This window comes from Crinia signifera, chromosome 4 (assembly GCF_055691185.1).
Source record: "Crinia signifera chromosome 4, ASM5569118v1, whole genome shotgun sequence".
Classification (NCBI taxonomy): domain Eukaryota; kingdom Metazoa; phylum Chordata; class Amphibia; order Anura; family Myobatrachidae; genus Crinia; species Crinia signifera.
Genome location: NC_139220.1, coordinates 28,236,113 through 28,253,179, shown reverse-complemented (window position 1 = coordinate 28,253,179; position 17,067 = coordinate 28,236,113). Strand labels below are relative to the sequence as shown.

General features: G+C 45.0%; 1 protein-coding gene across 1 annotated transcript in view; it reads right to left on the bottom strand.

Moving 5' to 3' along the window:
- Window positions 1-17,067, bottom strand: part of MGAT4B (alpha-1,3-mannosyl-glycoprotein 4-beta-N-acetylglucosaminyltransferase B) — a 285,731-nt gene that overhangs the window by 37,445 nt on the left and 231,219 nt on the right. The gene's annotated exons all lie outside the window — the stretch shown is intronic.

Here is a 17,067-nt window from a genome sequence, read left to right as displayed (position 1 = left end):
TGGCTCTGGTTGATAACCCTCTACAAATGTAATGATACTCCTGTGTGTTTGGATTAAACCGCTCTAGCGACACTTAAGAGGTCTTTTTTATAGCAGCAGCTCCTGTTCCCATAGAACTTTATGCTTTCACCGGTACTCGAGATGCCACCAGGACTTTTTTTGCTCTAAAGCTTCAGCGGCTAATACCAAACAGGAGGTCGCAGGAGTAAATAACCTGGAGTAGAACGACTGGCAAAGCAAGAGTTAATTGCAGACAGACTAGACAGCAATATTATGGCGATTGAAGAAAGACTTGGCAAGATTAAATGACTGCTGCTGATTAACTGATAGTTAAATGTTGTCAGGAGCTAGGTTAGTAAGGACTACTCAAGCAAGTGCTGACAGAATGAATCCTACTGCAGGGAGACTTGCTGGATACACAGTTGACTAGGCTGCAGTCTGCAATGAAAGACAGAATAACACTGGAATGTGGAGCAGATTGGAAATGAATCCACCGGCTGTATGTACTCTGAACCAGAACTAGAACTGGTAGAGAATATACACAGAGACTTGGCTGGAGACTGGAAACAGATCAGGAGCAGGCCAAGAATGCAGGGTACAACTGAGGAATGCTACTCAGCCAAAACAGGTCTTCTAGCAAGTGTTGAAGCAGGTCAAGAAAACAGGCACAGAATGGGATTTAACAGGGCACGGCAGGAACAACATACTGAGGCAGGACACAGCGATGCAGCAACACAATGGCAAGATACCAGGACACAGGGAACAGACAAGGAGACTGGGAACTGTACAGGATACAGAGACCGTGTGACAAGCTCACTAGAGACAGGACTAGAGAATATCACTGGCAGATAGGAACTGACCAGAATCCATAATGAACAGGGAGATGGACCATCACAGGAGTAACCAAGCTGAAATCAGGTAATGAGGTAAAACAGGTGTAATGCTGCATACAGAAGCCAGATTCCCAGTAACTAGGAAAAAAATATAAATATAAAGGAGTGACAGTAGCGTCCAAGTTCCTAGGAAGCGACCAAGAGCCAAAAAGATATCAAGCCGCAGCGGCCACACATAACAACAACTTGCCACTGAGTGATATAACTATGTTCCGTCTCGCTGGTATGTATTCACAGCAATGGTGCAACAAAGATAACCGAAAATGTACATTTCCAGACCAGTAGGTGCACTCATACGTGTCCATGAAGATCTGCGTTCCACCGACGCCAGCACGTACCTGCCCTGGACAGATGGGCATGGACATCATAGTGTAGGCCGAGTTGCAAACAGATCCAGACTGGGAAATTAGTATTATTTCATGACTCTGGTCCCTAGCCTTAGTGACTGGCTGTTTGTAAATGACCCGCAGAGGCCGATGGGTGATCATCATTTGTGGGTGTTTTCGTAAAACATTTTCCTTTCTGTAGTTGCTGCTCCTGCTGCTATGTGGCAATAGAACATCACATCTTCAGAGTTAGACCATTGCTGGTCATGAATGTTATTCCTGCGATTTGGAACTGCAGACAGCTCTGTGTTAGGCCTTTTGTTCTCATACAGGACTATATGTAGTGCTCACTCTAGAATTTTTTAGGGCAGGGTGCTGAACACCGGTCAGGGCACTTTTTTCAATCAGGAGGGCACATTTTATATTACAATTTTACATTAGAAACAAACAAAAAAAATTATATAAAAAAATTTCACACTGCACACATTATGGCACACACTGTAATGCATCTTACACATTTTACCACACACCTTCATACCCATTACACATGATGGCACACATCAAAAGTTCTTAGTGACATGTTAGCGTGGTGGGGGGGCATAGTAAGGGCGCACAGTGCCACACACAAAAAGGTTTTTAAAAAAACGGGCAGGGACGCGCACCCTGCCAAAGAAGCTTAGAGGGAACACTAATATGGGTGCATGGACCGCAGAGTATACACAGAGATATTGCTCTATTTCTCACCTTGATCCATTTCCTGACGCTAAGGGCCTGCACTTGGGGTGACAATGCTGAGCGATCTGAGCAACATAGATGGCTCTGCAAGATCTATCAGCACACAGCGCTTCAAAGTGATGTGTCAGGGCTATGTGCTGAGGGATCGGTCAGGGCCAGTGTTCTCCAGCGAGAACAATGGCCCTGACCAGTGATATTACTAGATTTATCCCACATATTAATCGTGGAGATAAGGGGCCAGCTTCTCTAAGCTTCAAAAGTGATAAAATCCAGAGTGATAAACAGCCAGCCAATCAGCTCCTACCTGCCATGTCACAGACTGTGTTTGAAAAATGTCAGACAGGAGCTGATTGGCTGGCTATTTATCACTCTTTATTTTATCACTTTTGAAGCTTAGAGAATCTGGCCCATAGTGAGATCGCTTAGAAAATGCCCTGAAATCTCCCCTGTCTGTAGGCCCCTTTAGTCATCACTTATCTCACTGGCGTAACTAAGCTACCGCAGCCCCCGCCATGGCGGGGAGGCGCAGAGTAACTATGGGCGCCTGGGGGGCTGCGGTGCTATAGATACCCGCTGCGTTGCTGCCCGGCCGCATCTGCGGTCACTGCCCGTCACTCGCTCCCGTCGCCGACTCCTGCTGATAATGAAAAGTGACACTTAGAAAATGGCTGCCCCCGTATTGCAGACAGTTTTGGCAGCCATTTTCTAAGAGTCACTTTTCATTATCAGCAGGAGCCGGCGCCGGGAGCGAGTGACGGGACAGTGACGCAGATGCGGCAGGTCAGATCCTCCACTCCTCCCTTTTTCGCGCTCTCCGTTCCCCCTCTACCCCGCTCCCGGAGGCTCATGGGGCATGTAGTCCTCTTCCCAGGGGTCCCCTCACTGCGCTTGTGCTCGGCTACTGCTGTGAGGGAGATCACAGCGTCCAGGTATTTACCTGGCTAGGTGTGGGGTGTGTGGGGTGTGTGTGGGGGGGGGGGGCGCCGAAAAAATTTGGCGGGGGGGCGCAAAATATATAGTTACGCCACTGACTTATCTCTGAGCTTACTGAATATTGCTCTGCTCCTGAACATGTCGCACAAAAGATCAGAAGCAGGAGAAACGTGCCAGAGAGATTGAGCATCTATATAAAAGATGATGAACTCTTAGAAAACTGACCTAACGCATTAATGTACAACCCGCGTCCTGATGCAGCGTCTTCAGAGCAACAGCTACTGCTTTTAAACAGTGACACTGAAACTACAGAAACTTCAGAATGACCCTAGACCAGGGGTTCTCAAACTCTGTCCTCTCGACCCCACACCGTTCACTTTTTCCAGGTCTCCCGGCAGGTGCACTCATTACTCATTGACACATTTTAAAAGATCCACAGGCGGAGCTAATTATTCCACTTGGGACTCTGTGAGGAGATCCTGCAAAACATGCACCGTGTGGGGTCCTGAGGACAGAGTTTGAGAACCTGTGCTCTAGACCGAGTGGAGAAGAACGTTTCATCAAAATACTTGCTATTGAAGGTAACGTAGTTGCTGGACATGGTTTGTGACTTGGCCACTTTGCACTTGCACCAGTTTTACCACTTATGTTTATTTATATTTAAAAAGTTTACTCTTGAAACACCGACGTTCGCAAGTTCCAGACTGGTGATGGTGCTGGATGAACCAAAGCAGTGACCGCAGACATTTAGGGTGAAATGTAATAGGATGAGAGATTCAGAAAGTGAGAGATTTGGTAAGATAGCTAGAGCGTTTTAAAGCAGCAATCATTTACACTTCAAAATCAAACTGGTTTTGCAGTGTAAGTGATTGCCGCTTTAAAAAAACTGGAGACTACTTACGAAATCTCTCACCCCATTAAATTTCACCCATAATGTCCCATAAGCCCAGTTGAAGCCGCAATAAAAACCACAGATAGTACTATATGCACTTGGATAATGGTCCCGGATTGCATACTGGTCCAGCTACATTGCTTTAGGGAGTAAGCATATAGTGGGTCCCTCTGACCTAGCCACATGGTGTTAGGGTAGGGGTGGATGGTCATAGTTAACTTGTCCTGGAATTTACGGAAGTTTGGAATGTTCTCCTGGCTTAATCGGCTACTGAGCATCACGTTAAGCTCCGACAGCATTTTGATGCTGATTCAGACCTCGATGTCAGCACCCGCCTCTATTTGCACACGAACGGGCAAGATAAAAGTCCGGGCTTACTTTAATCTACGAAGAGAGGAGAAATCATTGGATGGAGAGCGACCATCACCGCTGTGCGGACACATGCGAGCAGATGTGAAAGCCTACACAAGTGCTCGCATTGTGCCGCGGGTATTCGGTCGGTAGGGGAGGGGTGAGTTCAGTGAGGTGGTGTTTATCTGCTCGCTAGGCAACCAATATGCGCAGCTTAGCAAGCAGATCTGAATGACCCCCTTTGTCAGAGATGAGATGACTCAATTCATAGCTGCACGGGCCTCCCAGCTGGACCTCCTGGAGGCCAGATGGTAAAAAGGGGTTAGTCTGGTTTTATAGTAAACAATAAGAATAAATGTGAGTTTTGTGTAAATGATGCCAATAAGGTTCGTACAACATTAGAGGCGTTTAAGACGGTGGTTCAAGAATTTGAACCGCTTAAGATGAATTTCCAGGGAGATCTTGAAGGTTTGAGCAGAGTCTGGACTCAGACGGGAAACTCCCCACAGTGGCTGTAGTCCAAGAAACGCGCTGTAACTGTGCTTCTATATTTACAAGTGACCTGGCACACAGTTGTGAATGCGGCTTACACACCAGTGCCTCGGAGTGTTTGCACAGATGGGCCAGCGAGCGACAGATGCTGGTTTTAGAGATCAGAAAGAAGCAGCATTATTAATCCTGCCTCGCTAGAAATTCAGACAGTAAACATGGATGCCTAGAAAATATTTGCCATGGGCAGAGGCGAAGCACACATTTAAATGGACAGCTTAAAACGCAATTTCTCTAGGAAGAAAGGAGAGTGTGGGATGGCCAATGATCAGTCCGACCTCTGTGCTGCTGAAGGAAAGCAATACAGAGAGAAAGACTCCCATCACAAATCCTCCTCGTGGAACCTTGCGGATTATTGACTGTAAACTGCATTCACATAAAACCACTGAGACTTATTACCAGGCAGTAAAACACAATTTTACAGCACGTTTTCATGAGGGCAGAGCGAGAAAGTCGAGGTGACAGTAATACGCGTGTGACAGAAGATGGTAGTTGTATTAAGACGGTCATCGCTGGGTAATGTTATCTGAAGGGGACAAAAACTTTAAATAAACTATTTTATTTCAAGTCGGCACAATGGGCGACTAATTAGAGAATTTGGAATCCGGACGATCTTTGAACGACTTCGCGGCATTTGCATTGCGCACGCATGGAGGCAATTAGTGAATAAATATCCAGTCGCAATTGGAATGACAGGAAGCTGCATTCAGGGGCGTAAACATGGCACTTTCTGTATGTGTGAAAAACAGGTGTTTTTTTCCAGGTGGGTCTCTGGCGCCAGTGGTGACCACTTCCAGCCTGGTTCTTGAGCGGATTTGAGGAAGTCCTAGACTGGTGCAGATGGAACAAACTGTTCGTTGGTTTGGTTTTTGCAAATGGATCAGTGAATGCATCAATATTTGCGTTGCGTCATCAATTTTGTAAGGGGCGGCTTACAACTCGCAGTCATCTGCAACTTCCCAGATTAGCTATCCATGCTGAATGAGGCCAATATATTTGCTGCAGATAATATAGCCTAGAACATATGAACTATAAATATTTTATCTTTAATGGATTGGGACTGTGCCGTAAATGTTTGTTTTACCCTACTGTATGAGTTTAGATTGAAATTAATCAGCTTTTTATATGCTGTGCACACTCCCAAGGTCGTAGACGACTGTTGTCCTTGTTGCACAGCAAACCATCTGAAATTGCTAGCGATTTTGTGCCTATTGTGCAGTGGCCAAGCGGTCAGGATGCCAATAACAACACAGGCACGACAAATTATATGTCAGACCGTGTTGACGTCGTTTTGATATCACTTCCCAGAACAGAGTGGCGTGGAGGTTGTTCTAGTGGGATACATAAGGATTACCGGCGGTCAGAATACAGACGCTTGTATCCCGAAGGAGGGAATCCCAACAGCCGTCAGGTAAGTATACTTAACCCCCCCATCCTGCAGCTAGAATAGAGATAGTCACACTATCCCAGAGGTTCCCAATCTTTTTTGATTCACGGCACCCTAGAGAATCAGAATTTTTTTCAAGGCACCCCTAGGTCCAAAAAAAAATAATTAGATTGGGTTTCTATACGATTCTTAGCAGCAGTTATGTGGTAAAGGGCAGGATTTGCTTCTGTTCGTACACATTCTATGATTGGCAGCCACCAGCACTGGTTTTGCTCCTAAATAATTAACCATTAATAATTTGAGTTGGTCCTGGAAGACCAAGCCGCGGCACCCCTGCATGTGTCCCGAGGCACCCCAGGGAGCCACGACACACAGTTTGGGAACCACTGCACTATCCTTTGTTATGTTTCAAGACTGATATACTTGAGATTCAAACCCAATGCCTACAGCACTGCAGTCAGTCACTCTATTCATGAGGTAACTGACCTTGCATAGAAACTTGAGAATTCTAAAATTGTAACAAAAAATAAAAATAAAAAATACCTGCATTGCAGCGGAAAAGACCTACATAGAGTGTGGCTGCACATTACGTAAATTGCAATGCTGATTTTTAAAAAAAAAATTTAAGTAGATTCATATAGTTAGAAATCTTAAAGCTTTTACTGGATCATATACCCCAATGAGTAGAGTGTTAAACTAGAATGCAATAGGTTATGGGTTTGATGCCGTGCACTGCAGTATATTGAAATGTGTTATCTAATAAATGGTGTTGTAACTGAATGACAAATACTGTAGCACTGACGTTAAGGGCGGTATTCAATGATGCTGATTCGCCAGGTTTTTATGGCGATTTTGTGCTGTAAGGCGAATTTTTGACTAAAACGGTGAATCACCCTATTCAATGACCAGATGGCGAATACACTTCAAAGTTTTTTTCGCCATGATTCACCGAGTAGCAATCGCTATCTTTTTATGGTGAAGTGGAATGTGAACTTTTAAAATAAAGTGTTTTGTTTTTTACATTTGGTGTCAAAAAATCAGGAATTTTATTCTGAGGAGGGGCATGCTATTTTTATTCATGTGCTGTAAGCACATGAATATATATTTAATTAAAAAAATTTTTTTTTTTTTTTACACAGACCAGCCAGCAGGGGGCCGGAGCTGAGCCGCTCATTAGATATTCATATATTCACTGCACCCGATCATTACATATGCATGATCGGGTATAGTGAATATACCCGGTCCCCTGCTGGCACCCCCGGGGGGCAGCCTGTGCTGCCTAGCACCCGGGGAGCCCACCTCTCCCCCACAAACGTTCTGGGGCAGGCAGGGGGACTTCAATCTCCCTGCCTGCCGCCGTCTTCGGGCTCCCTGCGGCATCACCGCAGGAGTTAAAATTCGCCAGTCAGGGGCAGCGAGCCCGACTCGTTGAATACTGGAGCCGGCGAGGCTCCGGAACGCAGCGAGCAGTGGCGAATGTGCAGCGAATCCTAAACAGGATTTGCTGCACATCGTCAGTATTCTCATTGAATACCGCCCTAAGTGTGTGAATGTGGTATGAAGAGGATTTGTGTCCAAATCCATTTTCTTGCAATGTTCTATATATATATATATATATAGATAGATAGATAGATAGACAGATAGATAGATAGATAGATAGATAGATAGACAGATAGATAGATAGACAGATAGATAGACAGATAGATAGATATAGAAAGTTTGCATCATATATAGTATGGGCTTTCTTTAGAATCAGTTTTGTCATGCTACTCTCCCAAGAGACCTAATGACCCTGTCGATCTAACCCATGTCGACCTTCCTGCATGTTGACCTAAATGCATGTCGACCTAATGGTGTCGACTTAATGCTTGTTGACCATCATGCAGGTGACCCAATGACCGTATCCCAAAAACACCGACCACCATTGCCCGATGGTTAAAGTACTGACACGTTCAAAATACCGACATGGTCCAAATGCCAACAGCGTCAAAATGACAATTTAAAAATATCGATAGGTCAAAAAGTCAACATTAGTTTTTCATGATGTTTTCTTTCAAACCAGCTTGCTCATACGTTACCATCCCAGTGGACGTGGAGGGGAATATAATAGTGTGCCAAGCAGAGTGAGGCACCACACCCAAAGCAGGGCGAGTGCAGCAAGCCATGTGAGGGGACACAGTACACTAATACGGTGTCTTTGTTAACCTATGTCGACATACAAAAAACTCATGTCTACTTTTTGACCTGTCTACATTTTGAGAAGTTGGTATTTTTTTCCCCGTCAGCATTCTAAATGATGGTATTTTTACCATGTCAGCATTTTGACCTTGTCTGTATTTTGACCATCGGTCAATGGTGGTCGCTATTTTGACCATCGGAATTTTGATTGTAGGTAGTGTTTAGCACCCTGCACCTTTCCAAAATCACGCAGTTCTCTCTCCTGCCTGGGGTGTCGCTCTCTGCTGTGCTCCTGCTTGGAGACTTTAGTCCGTTTCACAGTTTGAAGCTGTATACCATAGAGTGCTCAATGCCCAAAAGCAGACAGCGACACCCCAGGCAGGAAAGAGGAACTGCAAAGGTTTTGAAAGATGCCGGGTGCTAGAATACACACTACCTATAGGTAAATCATACTGAACACATAGCAACATCTGACAAAAAAGGTCTAAAAACACTGAAGCCACAAACTTAGTGAAAACCAATACATGTGTCATACATTATGTAGGAGATATATATTTTTTTTTATACAACATTTTTAATTTGAATGTGTTTAACAAATGTGAGCGATGCTGGCAGATAGCAGATTTGGCACTCAAAGGGTTAAGAATGTATTTATCACAGCTGGACCTTCTACCTTATTCTAGTTTAAGAAAAAAAAAAACTTGTATGCATGTAATATACTGTATTAGGTGAACATTTAGTAAAAAAAAAAAAGGACCAGGAATAAAATAAAAAAATACCAGAAAAAAAATAACCTTGAAATAAGGTTTTAAAGGATTGTAGGAAAAAAATAATAAAGCTCAGAGAGGATGGATATATTTTTATATGAAATACTTTCTTCTAATAATAAAATGGCCAGTATGACAGCACAGCAGTCTTAGCTGCACCTAATTAAAGTAATATATTTTTACTGAATACAGTGAGCTATAGGTAGCTGGGACTAATGAGATATCCAGCATCACTTCATTATTAAAAGTGCTCATTATAAATCGCTGGAACAAATACTCCAAATGAAAGAAATACGAGCACAATACAGAGAGAGGCAGGAATGCAGATTTATTGTAAGCAAGCTGGAAATAGCTTTAGCTGAGGCCTGCTTCATTGGCTGAGTGGTAGATAAATAGGACAGGCATTAAGGCACTAGGCTGAATGAGTCGATTGTTCTCTTATATTGGATAGGTGAGCACTTTACACTAAACACAGCTATTCATAGGTAAGAGCACTGCATTCATATCACTATCCAACAAGCTACTCAACCAAGTTATTCTCAATAGGTTGTGTTATTAATGTAGCATTTCCTCTGTTATTATGCTGGGTACATTCCATACTTGCCTTCTTTGAAAGCTAGTTTCATGGAGATAATAGTTGGTAGTAGAATTGTATACAGTGCCCCATTGAGGGGGCGTGTCATGCTCCATTCCAAAGGGCGTGTCTAGTTCCATATATGGAGAGATTGTGAAAAGAGATTGTGAACGTGGCACCTAGAAGCGCGGGTGTGCACTGCTACATCTGAGGGGAATCTTGTAAAATGAGTTATATTCAAATTTAGATGACCCCTAAAGTCACTGATAAGTGTCAGGGATTGCTCCTTATAAATAGCAACATGAAATGCATGTAGCCAACATTGTGGGATGATTGTGTTTTATCACCAATGCTGGGAAATGGCGCTGATGATTCAATGTAGATGTATCTATCTCGCATTCCTTTTTTTCCCAAAAATGTAACAGTGTAATAGGGGCTAGGTGAAATGAGGGAGATTGTTAGACAAATAAGGGAGAGAGGGAGATTGCTGCCATTTCAGGGAGTCTCCTGCAGAATGCAGGAGGGGAGGTAACTATGGTACATACAAACTCGTTAGTGAGGGGACATGGCATCGGCAAGGGATGGATGGGTGGTTTTGGGAGCTGCATTTGGGAGTATGGGATAACTAGCAACATCGTCCCATTGAGCTGCTTGTCCAGGCGACAGGGGAACATCAAAATAGTTAGGAAAAGTTCAAACGGTTATCCAGTTATTTGTGATTAGATTTGTAATTGATTGCTAGATGATTGTGAAGTGTGCCTTAACACACACACACACACACACACACACACACACACACACACACACTATGAATGGGGTGGCCTCTCTCTTTAATATATAAATAAATATACTATATATCATGTATTACCTTTTATTTGGGGGAAATAGATGCAATAAGCAAAGTTCCTGAAAAATCAGAGGAAGAAGACACGGAAAGTGTATTACATTTTTGCTATTTTTGGTACTTATTTATTATCTGGGCTGCCGATTTTTTGATTGTATGCCTTAACTTAAGGCATACAATCAGATGCGATGCGATATCGCATCGCATCGCATACGACCATATCGCATGCGATGCGATGACCCGTTTTTTTCCATAGGATTCAATGTTAAAATGGACTGAGTCCATTTTAACATGGAATTCAATGGGAAAAAGGGGTCCTTTTCATACCCCTACTATCCAAGTGGGCATGGAGTTGGATATAAACCTGTGGCTCGCGTAGCGAGCCACCGAGCCCGAAGCGTGGCTCGGCACGCTTCGGGCACGGTGGCTCGCTACGCTCGCCACAGGTTTATATCCAACTCCATGCCCACTTGGATAGTAGGGGTATGAAAAGGACCCCTTTTCCCATTGAATTCCATGTTAAAATGGACTCAGTCCATTTTAACATTGAATCCTATGGAAAAATCGGGTCCATCGGATCGCATCGCATGCGATATGGTCGGATGCGATGCGATGGACCCGATTTCAAAATCGGCAGCCCAGTTAGTACATAAGTACCCTATTTTTTTCTTCCACTGCCCATAAAACACAAATATATTCAGGGGTGTGTGTTCAATCTAAGGCAAATTTTTTCACCAGGCCAAAAAAATTTCCTCGTGCAGATTTTTAGTCCGGGCGATAAAATCAAGCATTGGATCGGCAAATTTTGGACAAGAAAAAAGTGAAATGGCATTATCACAAGTATACTTAAACCCAAACACGCCCCCCCCCCCAAAAATAAATAAATTGCCCATGACTGAATGCTGATCAGCGGATCATTGCTGATTTTTCACCTGGCCATGAAATTCGACTGGGATTGAATACCCCCCCCCCCCCCTTTTCTTCAAAAAGCAATTAAAACTGAAGGCCCTGTCTCTTGAAATTCTAGCCCAAGGTCCTTCCAGCATACTGTACCTACCTTCCTGATTGTGTGTAGGGCCATGAGTATGTGGGTCGGTCAGGGGCATGGCTGAATGATTATGTCATTGTGGCTATGCCCCTCCCTCCTATACAGTGCCAGGAGACCTGCCCACATCTCTCGGGGCGGCTGGGAGAGCCACCTGATTATCGGAAGCCTCCCAACCACTCCGGGAGGGTTAACAAGCACATACTGTATTTGCATCCTGGGTTTCTTCTGGGTGCATGAATGTCCTCCTACAATCCGATGACAACAGACTGGAAGGTTGACTCTGTAATGTGTGAGCACTATATAAATAGCTGATAATAAATAAATTATGGTGCAGTCAAATGACTACCTCCGGTCAGAAGCGGTTAATGTTTATAGATCATATTGTGGACATAAACTTTAATTATAAACTGGGCAAATTGTCTCTTTAGCCTCCGGCACTGAATCCCAGGAGAATGACTGTGCATACATTTGTTGTAGCCCTGATATACCTTGAAGCTTTGCAGGCTGCAGATTCCGGGACTTATTATAAAGGATCACAGCCTTCCATAAACACTATTATCTCTTACACATACAAAAAACTTTATTGGCCTGCTGGAACGCCGACACTCAGAAAGCTCAGGCACAGAAGACAGAGAGCAGATAGCGAAATAGAAATGCAGCTATGAAATAACTTCACCAAACCATAAATGGCCCTTTGTTATTTCCACCCACTGAAGGATGACATTTATCCCTGCACAATAGAACATTACACCATACAAGGCACATAGAATTCTGGGAAAGTGGCCTGAGTGTTCCGAGATAACAGCAGCAGGCGCTCCCAATGTGCGGCTTTACCCAGAAACACTCTCACGGTTACTTAGTGCCTCTGGTGCGGTCTACGGATCGGACTTTAATTTCCGTGTTGCTGGCAGTTCCTGCACAACCGTCACCCCATATAAATAACACTTCCCAGATCTGCTCACGTATCCAGTAACTCATTTAGCCAGACATGTTCCACTGTCTGTTTATTTATTTGCTTAATTAATATTTTCTAATAAAACCATTGTGGCTCCACTAAGGGCATGGCACAGGGAGATACTGCTGCTGACTGTTGTCCAGAGGTAATTAAGACTCGGGGGGTAATATTTAATAGCCTACTGCTCTGGGATATCTGTGAGTCTGCCCATATTTTTAAAGCGGCAATCATTTGCAGGACAAAATAAGGTTGGTTGCATTGTAAATGGTCGCTGCTTTAAAAATAAAATACAGATAGAGGGGATTATTCTGGTTCACTTGTAAAGGCACAATCACTCTCTAATGGACAAAACCATATGCACTGCAGGTGGGGCTGATGTAACATGTGCAGAGAGAGTGTTACATTTGGGTGTTTTATTGTTTCTGTGCAGGGTAAATACTGGCTGTTTTATTTTTACACTGCAATATAGATATCAGTTTGAAGTACAAACCGCACCCAAATCTAACTCTCTCTGCACATGTTACATCTGCCCCACCTGCAGTGCATATGGTTTTGTCCATTAGAGAGTCATTGTGCCTTTGCGAGTGAACCAGAATAATCCCCAGAATTCCTGGATGGCCTGCACATTGCAGGTTATTACATATTGCCCTTGGTCTGTAAACACTTGGAGAATGTACAAAAACGGACAGGGTGTAATACCCCGCACAGGACTCATCATGAAACAAGGAGGGAGTGAAAACCAGCAATAAAGACGGGATTGCAGGAAAGTTCTCCGGTATTATTTTGGCTGGAGGTGCTCCCAGGAATCTAATATAAGGGTAATGATTGGTGCAGGCCAATTAGAGAGAGAAGATGCCTTTGTGGAGCACTGCTTTACTACATAGAAGAAAGGATGAGAACATTATCGTCATAACAAGATTGGCCCTAAAAAATATGTCGCTGGGAGCGGGGGGAGGAGTGACAGCTACTCACCTCCATCCAGCGGGGTCCTGGCTCCCATCTACCACCCTACAGTGGCAAATGCCTAGAGCTGCCTAGTGGTGGCGCCGGCCCTGCCCATTGGTAACGCCATACTTGTGACCACAGATACCACACTACAACCGCAGCTGTCCCGTGAATGCTCATAGGAGGAATTGGCCACAGCAATGGCCAGGGCCTGGTTGAAGGCTCCAGGTGCCCTGGTCTAGGCTAGGCTAAACACACGTGTCTGGGTGCTCAGGGACTCGCCATTCATTCTGACCATGTGCATGTAATGAAGGTTATACAAATGGCATGTATGATAATATGCATGTGGTGTGTGAAGGAGAATTTGTCTGTCACATGTATATATATTCTAGCACCAGACATCTTTAAAAACCCGTGAAGTTCCTTTTGATTGCCTGGGGTGTCGCTCTCTGCTGTGAAGCTTCTAGCACAGGTCAGGTCTGGATATCAGTGCTGAAATACTGACCACACTGTGCTAGAAGCACCACAGCAGAGAGTGACGCCGCAGGCAGGCATTAGGAACTGCATGGGTTTTGAAAGATGCGGGGTGCTACAACGAGCACTACATTAATACCTGTCCCTACCAGCAGCCGTTATATGCACTGTAAGAGTATTCATAGGGGTAACCGCTATCCACCTACAAGTTACTGTATGCGAGTACATATTACTTCAGTGTACAATACGGCTACCTGAGAGCTGTACAGGAGGTAGTGCCACAGTAATATCACTATTATAATACACACATATTTGCTTTGAAAAGCATGAAAGGGTGAGAGGCCCTGCTCGCCCTCTGCTTTCCACCGAAGCTACCATATATTCTGATAACCAAATCTAGAACACTACATACATTGAGCCGATTTTGGCCGATTGCGACAAATTGGGCCGTGAAAATCGGCCCAGGTCCAATGCACGGTCCCATGCGTATCAGACCCGAGCAGGTGATCCGACCACCCAACCTAGTACCTCCTTCCCCGTGTAGTCGTGTCCGGCCAGCTGGTTTTGGTGGCGGGCAGCTCACAGTAGTGGCGAGCAGTGGGGTGCATCCGAGTGGTGGCTGGGAGGCTCAGGCTGGAGCTTGTAGCGGCATTTTGCCAGGCGGCGGGATGCGGCTGGTGAATATTTTCAAATAACTAGCCGGATGTTGATTGGCTGAGAGTCTCAGCCAATCAAGGTCTGGCTAGTCATTTTAAAATATTCAGCAGCTGCATCCCACCGCCCGGCAAGATGCCGTTACAAGCTCAAGCCTTCCAGCCGCCGGACGGATCCCGCTGCCCGCCACTACTATGAGCTGCCCGCTCCCCGCCACCACCACCACCAGCTTGCCGGACCCAGCTGCCCGCCACTGTAGCATCTCCCTGGTAGAATTACATGCAATAAATCGCATGCGATTTACTGCATGTAAAAATGGCACATCAAGTGCCAGATCGTATGTGAGCCTCCCGGGGATCTGCCGGGGGTGTTCTGGGCAAACTGGTCCGACTTGTTCTTAGGACAAATTGGGCCAGTGTATGGGGGCCTTAAGGTTTATCACAGATTATTAGAACAAAATAAACACAACAGCAATACTGTATTGTCCAGATCATATTATAATCATTAGGAGAAAAAAAAAAAAAGGCAGTGCAATAAATTCTGTGGTGATTAAAAGAATTTGCTGAGATGACAGAAAAGCCTTAGATGACCACATCGTTCTCAGCTGCGACTAGGTTATTAGCTACGGATTCATTAAGTCTGGCATAAAAAGCAACTGATGCAGCAGTAGCAATCTGTAGAGTCACACAGGCTAATGCGGTCTCCGTCTATTAATTCATGATGCGCTCCTGCACTTTTTTGGGGTATTGCTAAGCTGGCAGTTTAGCACTTCCTTATGCTTAGCGACATCACACACACACACACACACACACACACACACGGCAAGAATGTAGCAAGAGCTTTGTAAGTGCAGACACACCCAAGCCTCTATGTGCTGGTGTTCTAAAGAGGATTAGAATAGCTGGTGGCACAGTGCGCTTAGTAAAAGGTACAGTAGAACAGTTATCCCTGGGTCATACGCCACTTGGGATGTCTACACAATACAATGCTCCTGGCTCTCAGAAATAGGATTATCTCTCTAGTGGACTATACCCGTGGGAGGCTAAGCTGAATGATTGTTAGTCATTCTTCTGTTCAATGCCAGTCTATTGATGTGGACTCATGATCAAGGCCAGTAGCGAATAGCAGCTTTACCTAAAAAATGACCACGCTAAGGCTTGACGAGTCGGGCAAACCGGTCAGAGAAGAAAGCTGGTGGTTGTTGTCGACCTCCATGACCGAACGGCAGCTTTCACCTCGTCGTCAGAGTTGAAGCGTTGATACTTAAGGTGCTCTTTCATCTTTGGGAAGCAGGCAGAAATTGTAGGAGCATCAAATGTAGCCTGCCTTTGCCAACAGTGCACAAGATGCGGAGTTGGCGGTATGCTGGTTTGCATCTTCACTTGGAAATTAAGGGGACATAATTGGGCATTCTCATGGAGGCAGAGTAGGCATGTAGACAGGACAGCAGGACAGGTGGAGTTGGACAGAAGCGTTATCAGGCATATCATTTTTGGCAGGTATAAATATGTAGCAAACTAAAAGGGCCAATACACCAGCGGGGGCGATCCTACAACCCACTGGCAACACCCCTCCTCCAACCACATGCGACAATCAGGGGCCAGCGTCGATCCGTTGGGGGATCGGGGCTATTAAGCATGTAAAAAAGTCCAGATTACGCGAACCTCGCTGGAAATGGGGGATCGGGATTTTTACATTTTGAATATCCCCGATTCCCCAGCACGACTGTCAATGGACCAGGGGCCTATTTACTGTGCCTTGAATGGCGATACATTAAAGGGGGGTACTCGATCTCGGCCGCTATTTGTACCGGGGGAAATAGTGGCTGCCGCCTATTCAATGCTGCTGTTTTCGACACTCGACAGTTGGAACATTGAATTTTGGCTGTTGGGATCATGTCGAGCTCAGTGAAATTGACCCTGGATTCCGACTGTCGGGACGTTCCAACAGTCGGGACCCCGGATTAAATACAACCCAAAGTGGACAGAGATAAGGGTACTTATGTAGTATCTGGGCGTCCGATTTTGTGATTGTATGCCTTCCCTTAAGGCATACAATCAGATGCGATGCGATGCGATTTTGCATAGGATTCAATGTTAAGAAGGTCCTGTTCATTTCCCCACTATCCAAGTGGGCATAGAGTTGATTTTATATAGCGTGGCGAGCGCAGCGAGCCTCCGCTCCCGAAGCGTGGCGAGCGGACGCATATTTCTTAAAAAGTATTCTGTGTCCCCTCGCGGGGCTCGCTACGCTCGCCACAGGTTTATATCCAACTCCATGCCCACTTGGATAGTGGGGAAAGGAAAAGGACCCCTTTTTCCCATTGAATTCTATGTTAAAATGGACTCAGACCATTTTAACATTGAATCCTATGGAAAAATCTTGACCATCGCATCGCATACGATTTGGTCGCATGCGATGCGATGCGATCCGATCCCTAAATCGGACGCCCAGATACTACATAAGTACCGAGATAAGTAACAAAGTAGGATTTTCAAACACAGCCTGTAACATGGCGGTTAGGAGCTGACTGGTTGCTATGAGCAACTTGTCTACTTTATC